Genomic DNA, 12,333 nt, shown 5'->3' on the forward strand with positions numbered 1-12,333 from the left:
CATCAGTGTCTCACACTGTAACTGTGCAAAACTTCCTAGACCAAGAGCTCTAAATGAAGAACACACTGGAGCACAACCTTGGGGGAGCCTTTGTATATCATTTCATTTTAACTTGAAAGTTTAAGGGGCTCTGGCAGCTGCTCCCTGCTGGCATGTGTGCTTTCACATCACTTTGATTTCAGTTCTAGCTCTATTTGCAGGAACTTTGTCTTCTGACACTTATTTTTCCTAGCAGTTTTCAAACCCTTGAAAAACCAATGGCAGAAGAGCAACAAAAGGCTTTCTTTCCTGTTATTACCACCACCACTAGAGAGGAATTAGACCATAAATGTGGAGTCCTAAAGCATTACATTGAGCCATGTTCATTTTCCTTGCACTAGTATTTCACATCACTTTCCAAATTTCCACTTTTGGTGGAGTATTGAGAAAATTACTGCAGAAAAATAATAATGGAACTATTACAGATTTCATGTTTAAACTTCTGGTGTCATTTTGATTTTGAATTGAAAACCATACTTTCAAATAAGATTTTTTTGTATGAGTAAAGTAAAATGTTTGTTTACTCTAGTAAGTAAATGATTTTGTTTTATTTTGATCAGCTGCTAGTGGGACTGAGAACTACTTTTTAAAACGTAATTTTTTCCCCATAGCTAAAGGAAGTTTCATTCTTTGGTGTGTTTAAAATAAATTTAAGTGACTAGGAGAAAAAAAGATGTTTGCATTGTTTTATTAAAAGTGCCAAATACAATTGTGGGTACCCTTTTATCATAATTCATTCTGAATTATTGAAAATGACTCCTCACTGCCAGGTGTGCAGGGCACAACGCTGATGGATCTGCCCCATTCTGACTCCCTGCTGAGCTAAAGAGCAAACTCTGAGGCACAGAGCCATTGTGCAGAGGGTGTGTGCTGTAGCCATAAAATACCACAGCCCAGGGCAGGGGAGTGCACGTTGGCTGGCATGAAACAGAGATGGCATCTTTAATACAGCAAGGGTATGAATTCAATAATGTTAGCTTTGTACTGAGAATTGCATAGGGAAAGGAAGTGGGCAGACAAGGAAATCTGCCTCCAGAAACAGAAAATACCCAGGATCAGTTGAATCCTTGGCCTGATTCCATCTCTTCCAGGAGGGTAATCATATGGGAACCACTGAACTGCTCACTCCCCCTGTGAAGCTGGGTGGAGATCAATTGATGCAGGGCAGGAAGAGGTTGATGGCAACATGCAAGTGAAGAATTAAAATCTGCAGAACACTTAAGGGGAAAAACTTTACAATTTATTTTTCTTCCTTTACTTCAGCACCTGAGGTGGTGTAGCCTAGCAGGAGAGGGATTAAAAATGCAATTTTTTAGATCAGGTTTAATTTGTCATGCTGCTACCCTCACGCTTGGAGATGATTAAGGCATTGAAATCTGACCTCTCTTCATTAATTGCTAAAAAAGGGTGGTCTCCCACAGATCCTATTAGTGGAGCTTGGACTGTGCTTTAGCTGCTCTGGTTTTATGCTGCCTTGTGCACACTGCAGTGATGCTTTTCCTCCTCATGCTGTCAGTGATGTCTGCTCTGTGTATGCTGGTTTCAAAAAATGCTACTTGAAATAATGGGAGTAGGAAGTAAAAGGGCAGGGTGGGCAGGGGATGAACAAGGGAAGGGAATTTCAGGGAATTTACATTTACATTAACCTCGAAAATAGGTTTAAAATAATGAAAAGAAACTCTTACTCATAAAATCCATGCACAATTGTTGTAGGACCCACTATTAATTTTCCCTTTGGTGATACTGATTCCTTTGCATCCCAATGACCATTTCAGTGTTAGGTGCAGAAGAAGCAACAGGAGATTTAGGAGATGTCCTGCCTCTTTTCATTTTTTTGTGTGGCATCTCTGCTTGTTTTATTAGATGGTATTAAATCTGATTTCAGACCCCAGCTTTTCTCACAGATCTGTTCTCTTCCCCCCAGAAAGTACCCAGCAGGTCAGTTTACTGACCTACCCAGGATCCCTGTGGTTCAAGAACATTATTAGAGGAGGGAGAAGAATTTGAATTTAAAACTTTTTCTTTCTAGTAATGTATTCCATGTATCTGAGGAGAATGAGAATTATTTAGCTGTGTTATACGCTCATTTGACATCATCACTCCAAGCTTGCTATATGCCTGGAAGCAAGATTGCCTCTGCAGCTTTCACATAGTTTATATGAGTAAATTATTAAGCATTCCTCTTTACTGCTGTGAACACTTGAAAGATTTAATTTGCTTGCCTTGATTTCTCAAATAATTGTCTTTACAAGTTTTGAAATTTATACCATATAATTTCCACATTGCTCTGCATTAATTATGCATTTCTTTCAACAAGGAAATAGTAGCCTTCATTTATCTGATATGGCAAATCAAACAAGGCAAGTTTTCAGTTTAGTATTCACAGCTTCCTGGACATGTGTGGGTGATACTCAATATTAGCTACTTATGAAGGTTTGGTAAGCTAGCTCCAAACAGCTCATAAATAGAGAGAGGTAAATTAACTCACTCGTCCACTGCCTCTTTTTCATGTTTGAAAATTACTCTGAAACAGAACCTCAAACTCCAATTTCACAGAGTCAGAGAGCAAGGCCTTGAATTCTCCCATCTGAAACTTTCAATTTAGTTTCAGAATAATAATTTACTAGATTCTCAATTGTGAATAACTGTAGCCTGGCAGCACAGAAGTTCCCTGTGATGGAGTACTATCAAGGAAATTTTGTGGTCATTTCTTTTCAGCTTTCTCAGCCTTTGAACCACATCTGGACTCTAATGCAGACCTGAACTTGCCAGGGTCCAGTCTCCTTCCCTTGTGAATAGTGAATGTTTCGCAGGGAACAAACTATAAGCTTTGCATAAGTGGGAAGTTTAGGATCAATATAATCATATTCACTTTCCCAGCAAATAGTGAAAAACCAATGCACTGCAGGCATCAGTGTCCCCACTGCATGGCATCTCACTGATACCTTATGAAAATTGGGGCAGATGTGCATGTCTGTACAATGTGCATCCTGCCCTTTCTGTGAGTTGTGTGAATAGAAATCTTCAAAATCCGTATGTGGAAAGACAAAACCTCAGGTTTGCCTCATCTAACTTCTGACGTGTTGGAAGTTCAAACGTTCCAAAGTTGCATGAAGATCTTTGCTCCATGTGTGAATTGAGCAGCAGTGCCCTTTGCTGCTTTTGGAATGCAGAGCTATCCCATTTGCAGTCAAGGATAGATAGTAGATTGCAGCCACTGCACAGAAGCCGAGACTGGGTGATGGTGATGGAAAAGTGGGATGCTTGGGGGATAGCATGCTTGCTAATTGCTAGCTGTATTTGTCCTCATGGAAAATAATCTCCTGCTTTCCTGTGAGTTCAAATAGTTCAAAGGGATCAAAAGTAACGGAGGTAGGAAAAAGGTCATAATGGAGAAACTTTGGCTTGGATGAACTTTGGATGAAGTTTGGATGACCTTTGTCACATTGAGAGCTGCTGGTTGTTCTAAACAGCCCTTGCCTTCACCAGACTGTTTGGAGGGTGCAATGACCACCTATGGAAACACATCCTACAAAGTATTGCTAAGCTGTGACAGGTTGAGATCTGTCTCTTAAAGAAGGTCTAAGGTCTTCCACCAGTCCCTTTGGGTTGTTCAAATAAACAGGTAGCTAGTGAAATAAAATTATTTTCTGGGACAAAAACATTTGTCAGCTGTGCACCAGGCCTCATTTGAGAGTGTTTAAATATCTACTGATTAGGGCTCCTGAATAAAGGACATCAAGTGTAATATCCAGCAAGGATATTAAGTGTAAGTAAGAAAGGATAATGCAAAGAGAAGCTCAAAGTACCTGGGTGGTGTTCCCCAGCAGAAAGAGCATTGAGTTTGTTCCTAGAATGTGCAAATCTGTCACTGCTGCCCTGCAGAAGCCAACACGGGCACCGACCGTGATGTCTCTGGAAAACTCAGACTGCAAACAGAGCTGTAGCACAGAGCAGTGATGGATTTATTCTCATCTACCCAAGTCTCTGTAGAGCTCCTCCACATCAAATTTGTTTACCTTGTACTCTGTTCCAAGACTACACTTTGTTCCTAATTAAGAAGGTAAATCATAAAACCTAGTTATGAAAGCAATATCTTATGTAACTAAGTGTCATACTGGGTAAACATTTAGCACTTCAGTTGTTCCTGGCAGAGCAAGCCTGAAATTTTATGGCCCTAATACCCAAGTCTTAATTAAAATATATTTGACTTTTTCCTTTGGATGCATTCTTCTCTCTGTGGGTATTACAAAATTAAGCATGTACTGCCACAGTTTAATTGTTTACAGGTAATTCGTTTGTTTTGAAATATACTAGATGCTCTATCAGCCCAATGCAACAGTGCAGGAAAATGTAAATGCAATTAAAAAGGAAGTAGTCAGACACTCCATTAGTTGTGTTCTACATTAGGAAAGCTATGTAATTTCAGGAGTTTCTAGTTCTACATATACAGGGCCTACTCAGTCAACTATAAACCTGACAAGTACAATTTTTTTTGCTGTCTTCTTTTCCTAGGCTTTTTTTCTGTTCCCTACAGTGCCAGGAGGACAGGAAAAAGGAGATGGAAACTGGCAGGACTTAATTACATTTGTGTTATAAGTGTGTAAGAGTCCAATTAAGAGCAATCATGCTGAATTTTAAACCATATTTTGTCATCTAAATAATAAAATGTTCAAGAAAAAAAGGAGAAAAAAATCATCTCCATTCAATAAGTACTTGTGAATATTTCTAAGCTTCAGCACAACCTTTGATACATGTGTCTTCCTTTGAGCTCCACTGCTTCTGCTGAGCTTATTTGAAAGTGCCACTGAAAGTTTACCTCAGTGCAATTATTCTGAATTCAGTCTCACTCTTTATAAATGCTAATTCTGAAAGATCCTGTCCTGCTATCTGTCCTCTTTTATTCTGTCTAAACACTGTGGAGCCTAGAGCAGCATCTAGATTCCTCCAAAGTTCTGACTCCTGGGTTGGATGTGGTCAGTCCAGGGGAAACCAGAATAGCTGTGCACACCCGTGCCCACTCCCAATACCTTTTAGCACTGAGATGTGAAATGCAACTGTAAATATTTTGAGGTTTCCCCCTTTTAGGCTGGTACACAGCATATGACTCACTGGCTGCTGCACAGAGCCGGTGTCTGCTGTTGCAGAAAGCAGATGATACTGTTATTATGCAAAATCACTTCCACCCACCCTGGTGACTCACCAGCACGTCACCAAACAGGATTTACATCAGTTTCAAAATATATCTCCATTACCATTCCCATGTCAGCAGATTACTGATTTCTTCCTTGCACTCCTTCTCTGAATGACGACAACGCGGCCGCGTTTTCCCTTGGAAGCAGAGCAGGGCTGGAGCTGCTCCTGCCTGCTTGAGCTCCGTTTGCCAGAAGGTTTCACTTACAGGTGGAGCAGAAATGCTGGCAAGGGCTGCCTCTCCATCGAATGACCAAGCCCTCTTCCTATGAGGGAGGTTTCCCTCTTCAGCTAAGATTTTTCTTGCTCTCTTAAGATCAGTTCCATTAATTTGTATCTTAAAGAGTTGATTCACCTGTGAATTAATGTAAGGTAGCACTGATCTCAGCTTGCTGTGATGTGACAGTCTGTAAATGGTGATAACTCAAGGGCTGTTTGACTTAAACAGATTCATTTGCCTCAGTCTAAAATTGTTACACTTTTTTATTCCATAGTCAAAAAAACTGCAGTGAGAAGCCCATTGATTCAGGAAAGGAAAACGAAGATAATCCTCTTTTAGAAATGTTAGTTATTCTCCTGTGGTAAGACACTACCTCACTCTTGTGGAAGCACCTGGTGATGATAGTAAATAACTAAATGCATTCCTATTTATTTGAGGAATTCTATTAAATTATGAATTTCATGGTTCTCCACTCTGGCATGTTTTGTGTCTCAAAGTGAATAGATAATATTTAAGTGTCATTGAATACTTGGGCTCAAACTTAATTGAGATTGGATGGATTTGCAAATCTGAACATACTCAGAAATTTGGAAGTTTAGCTCTCTTATTTACAAACCTGCAAAAAGGGAATATTCCAGCCCATGTTTGCTGAAAAAATAAATAAACACATTGTATGGGATACCATGTCAGTACACCAACTAGGACATATGTATAAAAGCTAGGATATGTATAAAAGTAAAGAGGTCCCTCAGGAAGTTCTATCCTGAGGAGTATCCCAGCTGCTTTTGAGGAGGCATGGGCTCATTTAGGCTCAGAACATTCTCTGAATGTTTGATTCACCCAGCTGCTCTTTTCAGAAGGAGCTGTTCTGTGGACCAAAACACTGCTGGAGGGTATCATCCCTTTATCCATTAGGTCTATCCATGGCATCCTTTCAGTGCCCAGGTGTTCATTCAGCTTCACTCTGCCCCTGCTGTGCCTGTGGCTGCATTGTGCAAGCAGAGCAGCCTGAGCCAGCTGGCCCCAGAGGACAGCAGCAGCTGGAGGGCACCAAGTGTTCGCTCTTTGCACACCTGATGGCTGAGACCAAGCCACGAGCCTGAAGCTGCTGTGTCTGACCACAGCTGGATCACTGATACAGTCCCAGTGCACTCCTCAATGCTTGGCTGGCTTCACACTTGGCAGCACCTTTGTTTCGTGTTCTGTGTGTGATTCACCATAAAGATAGGGAAAACCTCCACAAATTTAAACAGCAAAACAGTGATTTACAGAGAGCTCCAGGGAAGAACTGCAGCTTGAAGAGGTTGGAGACATCACAGTGTGGAAATGAAGCCCTTGGGATTCAGGATGAGATGAAGACATGTAACCCTATCCATGGCCCACTACATTCCATGGGGATCTAAGGAACAGAGAAGTTCAGCTGCTCAGCCAGAGGGGATTCAGGTAGACAAGCAAAGCATTTCATGATCCAGGTAGGATCCAGGTGGATATGGGCCTCCCACTGGCCCCATGTCTTACCTATCATCCTACCTTTGATGATCTTAAAGGTCTTTTCTAACCTAAGCAATTCTGTGATTCTACCAGCAGATCTCAGCTGCCTTATGGTGCTTGAAAGAGCACTGGCCACCCCTGCTCACACAGCCCTGACAAACTGCTCAGGCTGCCTGTGCTGAGAGCTGAGCCAGCCAGCTTACATGCAGACATCACCCTTTTTGCTGTTTAGAACTGAATTTCACACTTTGGTTAAGCTGCCTTCTGTTTGCTAACCCTGCTTCTCTCATTCTTGTGCAGGAAATGCTTCACATCCTGGTTCCCTTGCCAAGTTATGCAAAAAGGTTGGCTACTTCAGAATATATTGCTTTTAGATATTGTCCTTTGTCAATATTTGCTTAAGATAAGACAAGGTGTTAGTAATTACATAAAAAAAATAGTTCTGTAAAGCAGCTGATCCATTTCCAGAGGTTGTTGTGAAATTCACAACTATCTTCTGAAACTTGAATTTCATTGTTGTGGAAAACCACTTGTTGTGGGTTTGTTGGTTTTGGTTTGGTTTTTTTTGGTTTTAGCTTGTTTGTGGGTTTTCAGGGGTTTTGTGGAGAGAGTTTTTGTGGGTTTTTTTGTTTGTTTGTTTTTTAATTTTAATTAGGAAATTGTTCAAGAGGAACAATGTATCCACACAGTTATTTTAAACAAAAATGGACTTTGTATTATTATTCTCATTTGGCTATTAAATTTCTTGGGGTCAGCTGTGTGAGAGTCAACAAGAGATACAAAGACCTGAATTAGGAGCCTGAACAGTCCTCCAGCAAAGCACAACAATAGGAAAATTATAGGTTTGATTCAGCATTTTGAGTGCAATCCAAATCTGACAGAAACAAGTGGCAAGAGACCATTAACTGAAATGGGGATGGCATAACCTGCTCATTTTAGCTCCAAGTTTTGAAGCTTTGAAGTTTGAAGTGCTTCAATGAAAAATGTACTTTTTTATTACAACAGTTTTTTTTTTTCACAGAAACAAAAAAGAATCCCTAGCTATCTTAAGCAATACCTTTTAATAAGGCCAGCTGAAATATTTAATAATTCTAAACCTGAATTTTAAGAATTAGAAGTGGGTCTTTTTAAAAGAATGTAAAGTTATTTTTACCTAATTATTGTATTAATATGTTCCCCATTAGGAAATATACTAAAATAATTTTAAACCACTACTTTACAGCACTAACCACAGTAATTTCTAGAAAAATACCAAGATGTAGGTACCATAATCCATTCTGGTATCAGCTGGGCTAATTCTTCCTAAATAGTTTAATTCTCAATTTTCCACTGAGTTTGGTCCCACTGAAAAACACTGAGTATTATGTTTGAAAGTGTTATTTGCAGTACTAATGACTGCCACAGCAGTCACAGTGCTGAACACGGTGGCAGTAAATGCCTGCTTATCATCTACAAAAAATACACCCAGGCCCATGAGGTGTGTTAGTGTTTCAAGATGGCTTTAGTGCTGTCCCTTCAGAGACACAATTCCAAAAGGTTTGGTTCTTTCATCCATCTTCATTCATCTACAGTGCCATTGCAACACCTCAAATCTTCAGAGGAGGAAAAAGTTCTTTGCAAAAGATTCAGCCAAAGCTCTCTCTGCCACAGGTGGGCAAAGATGTTTTCCTAAACCACAGCATTTCTGCAAGGTGACAATCCCAGGTGAAGACCAGAGGGAAACTGGATTAAAACCACCTCTAGCTGGTAAAAAAGACGCTCATAGATATGTACTTACAAGCATTTTTCTAAATTCTTAAGAAAATTTAGCCACTACAGGTGTGTCACACATTTCTAGAAACTAACCATTTTGGACAGTTTAAGTGAAGAATTCTTATTGCACCCGTTTGGGAAGAAACTTGTTACTTCATTCTGATCAAGTGAAATTGATATAAGCTTTATTCTTCAAAGTTATGTACCCCAGTTAAAAATATAATTGATTTACTATTTAGGAGAAAATAGTTCATCATTATTAATTTCAGATTTTGTTGCCAGCAGGAATGAAAATCTGCTGGTTTTCAGTTTCTCTGTAAGTGCAGACACGGGGAGCCTTACAACACTCTGCTGACACAATAGATTCACTGGTGTAGAGCCAGGATCCACCAGCACAGCAATGGTGCCAGAACTGATCCATTTCAGAAGGGGAAACACTCAGCAAGTGCTACAGTGGCATGTTAAGGCAGACCCTGCCACTTCACACCAGGCTGTGTGCAGGTAACAGCAGTGGCAGAGTAACAGCATCCCACTGCTTCAACACTATTTGATATGGAAAATTATCTGCTGGGAGAAGGAGGAAGTCAAAGATTCTTATTAGTTGAGAGCAAATGACAGCAAGAAATTCCTACAGGCTGGGCTCTGCATGGCAGACATTCCTCTCTGTGCACAGATTACTCATCATGGTCCGAAAAAGTACATTTAAATTTTCCTTACAGTGTCTCTAAAGGTGCTGAGCCCTTCTAAGCCATCTGCATGCCCAGAGTATCAGTGCCAGGCTAGCAAAGCCTCCGTGGTGCCAGAGTGGCACTGCCACCTCTCCCACACAGCCCCAGAGCAGTACAGCCCTGTCACCTGGGGATAAACTCTCTCAGGATGCAGCTGCTGTCTATTTCCTATTGCATTCATCTAAGCTCATGATGCTTGTTTTCTTGAGGTTTTTCTGACACCTGTTTAACTCTGAATTAAGTTGAAAGAACACTGACATAGCTAACTGATCCACAGTTTCACAAGGGGTAAGTGGAATTTTTATGGATAGTTTGACTCCAATAGCTGGTGAAAACAGTGTCTTTTAATCTTGATTAGTTGCTGTAGCATTAGTAGCTGAAAATCCCTATGTAATTTAGTATTTTCAGACTCTTAATCAGTGCAGCATAATGAGCAGATTGGCCAAATAATCAGCCTTTCCTTTGCTTCACAATACTTTGGGGCATTGGTGATGGCTGCAGCATGATGGGATTTATGTCACAGGCTCCAGAGCCTGGTCCAGGTTGGATAAACCCTTATGAGCAGGTTGCAGGTCTCTTGTAACAACACACAACACAGTCAACAAATACATTGTGAAATATAACCAATTCTGAAACAGTATTGTCCAAGAAAACAGTTTTAGTAATGACTACAAGCTTTCACAAGGGTGAATGTGGCAAGGTAAACTGTTATTTAGCTATGGGAGATAAAGACAAAAATGCATCTGAATTTAGGGCAGCTAAGTGGGAACTGCAGATACTAAACACTTCTAAGAAAACCAGGCTGTTGAGAAGAGAGGAAAAATATCACTTAGCAACATGGAAACATTAAAAAATGCAGCCTCTGGTAGTGTGGCAGTTTATAAATACAAGAGGAACAAGGAAAGGGAGTAGCAGAAGAGTGTTAAAAAGTGGGAAAAAGGGGAAAATGGGAAAGTTGCAGTTGCAGGAGGACAGAGAATTAAGAGATTCAGTAAGGAACGTGCAAGGACCTGTGACAGAGTAATGTAACCAAGGTGATGTGAGAGAGCAGAACAGGACTGGGAAGCCAGCAGGGCTGAGGCCCTGCTCCTGGCTGCTCTGCTGTGGAAAAGCAGGGCCTTACCACGTGAGATTGTCCCATGCAAGCCAGAGTGACACTTACAGCTGCTTTCTCCATCATGTTTACAGGTGAAAACAGCTTTCTGCTTTCCCTGGAGGTAACCAGGACATGGGGAAACAGCTGGGGTTCAGCTGCACCAGCTGGCAGATCTGCTTTGGACTGATGCTGTTGCTCACACAAGGCAAAACAAACAGGTGCCAGAGAAAGTAACTGTGTCATGATTCCCACATGTCCCCAGAGAGCAGGAATTTCTCCTGAAGAGTCTGAAAGGAAAAGGCCAGGCTCTACTAGAAGTTATCAAAGTCCTCCATTTTGAGTATTTGATTTTAAAAATCTAAGTTTGTTGTGGAAATAAAACTTAGTAGCTTAGGGACTACAGGAATATTTTCACACATCAAAAACCTCACAAATCTATTTAAAAAATATTTAAAGGCCTGTATCAAAGTCCTACAGCCTTCACCTGCAGGATCTCTCCTGTTGCCATGGGTGTGGAGCAGGGCAGAACATTGCAAAAGGAGATAGTACAGAAGGTTGGAAGCTGAAGACTTTTGCTTTGATGGAAAGTACATGTGATCCCTCAAATTCCTTCATTTAATATTTGGCAAAATAAGCAGTACTAGTAAACAGTGTAGCCAAAGAACCTACTTTTAAAATATTGAAATCTTATAATGTACCGTAAATTAGACATATACCATTTTAAGTAGCAATTCTGAGTCCATCAGAATTCTCTTCCACCATTGGGACATGCCAGTTGCTTCAGGCTCTTCAGAGAGAAACTGGATATGTGCCTGGCATCACATCAATCTTTAGGGAGTATAGAAAAGCAAAACATAGTAATTATGGAGAATATTAAAAACTTCCTTGGTACTATGAGACCACGAGACCATTCAAAGACCAAACACTTCAGTTCAAACTCAAATCATTCAGCAAAGGCTCCTTGGGAGCTTTACCCCGGCAGTTATTTGAGAGCAGCTCGAGGTTGCTCTCTAGAGGTGGAAAATACAGATTTCACTTCTGCAGATGATGCAACCAAAGCAACTCGTCAAGGGCATGTGACAGCACGCACCCAGACACGAGAGATTAGACACGAGAGATCCTTGATGAGCCTGCAGAGGACAAAAGCTAAACCCATTTCATTTCCAGAAAAGTGATAGTGAGGCCAAAACCAAGCAATCAGTCCTACGATGGTGGGCACACACACTGCTCTTCGTAACTCTTTAGCATGACAGTGTTGTCATCTGCTCAAGGCTGGCTCTCCACCACCTCCTTTTGCCCAAAGTAGCTTCCCCTGTAGTTTTCTCATTGGCTCTGTCCAATGTAGGATTGTCAAGAAGTGTCCACACAGCCACAGCTTCCCAGGTCTCACCACCACCATCCCACCCAGTGTCTCAGAGAAATACAGCATTGCAACAATCCACTCACAGACTTCAAAGAACCTCAGGAAAACCACATTCCACTCAGTGAAGCTGCAGGAATACAAACATTACACTTGTATTTCCCCAGAGCCTACAAAATGTGAGCTTCTTGGTGAAACAGAAACCCCAGACCTCTGCAAGAGGAAACATTAGTGATTTAGTGTATCCACGATTGTTGCCATCAATGCCATGGTACAGAGTGACAGAGTTCATTTGTTTATACTGAAGCAACATTAAATGATCCCAGGCAGGGATCCTATCCCCATGAAGTGAAGTGTGATACCATTTGCTTCTGACTCATCTCACCAATTGTGCTCTTGAAGATATTTAAGTCAGTAGAAGATAAACTACACACTGTCTGCCTGGAAACAAGCA

Source organism: Zonotrichia albicollis, chromosome 1 (genome assembly GCF_047830755.1).
Source record: "Zonotrichia albicollis isolate bZonAlb1 chromosome 1, bZonAlb1.hap1, whole genome shotgun sequence".
NCBI classification, from domain to species: domain Eukaryota; kingdom Metazoa; phylum Chordata; class Aves; order Passeriformes; family Passerellidae; genus Zonotrichia; species Zonotrichia albicollis.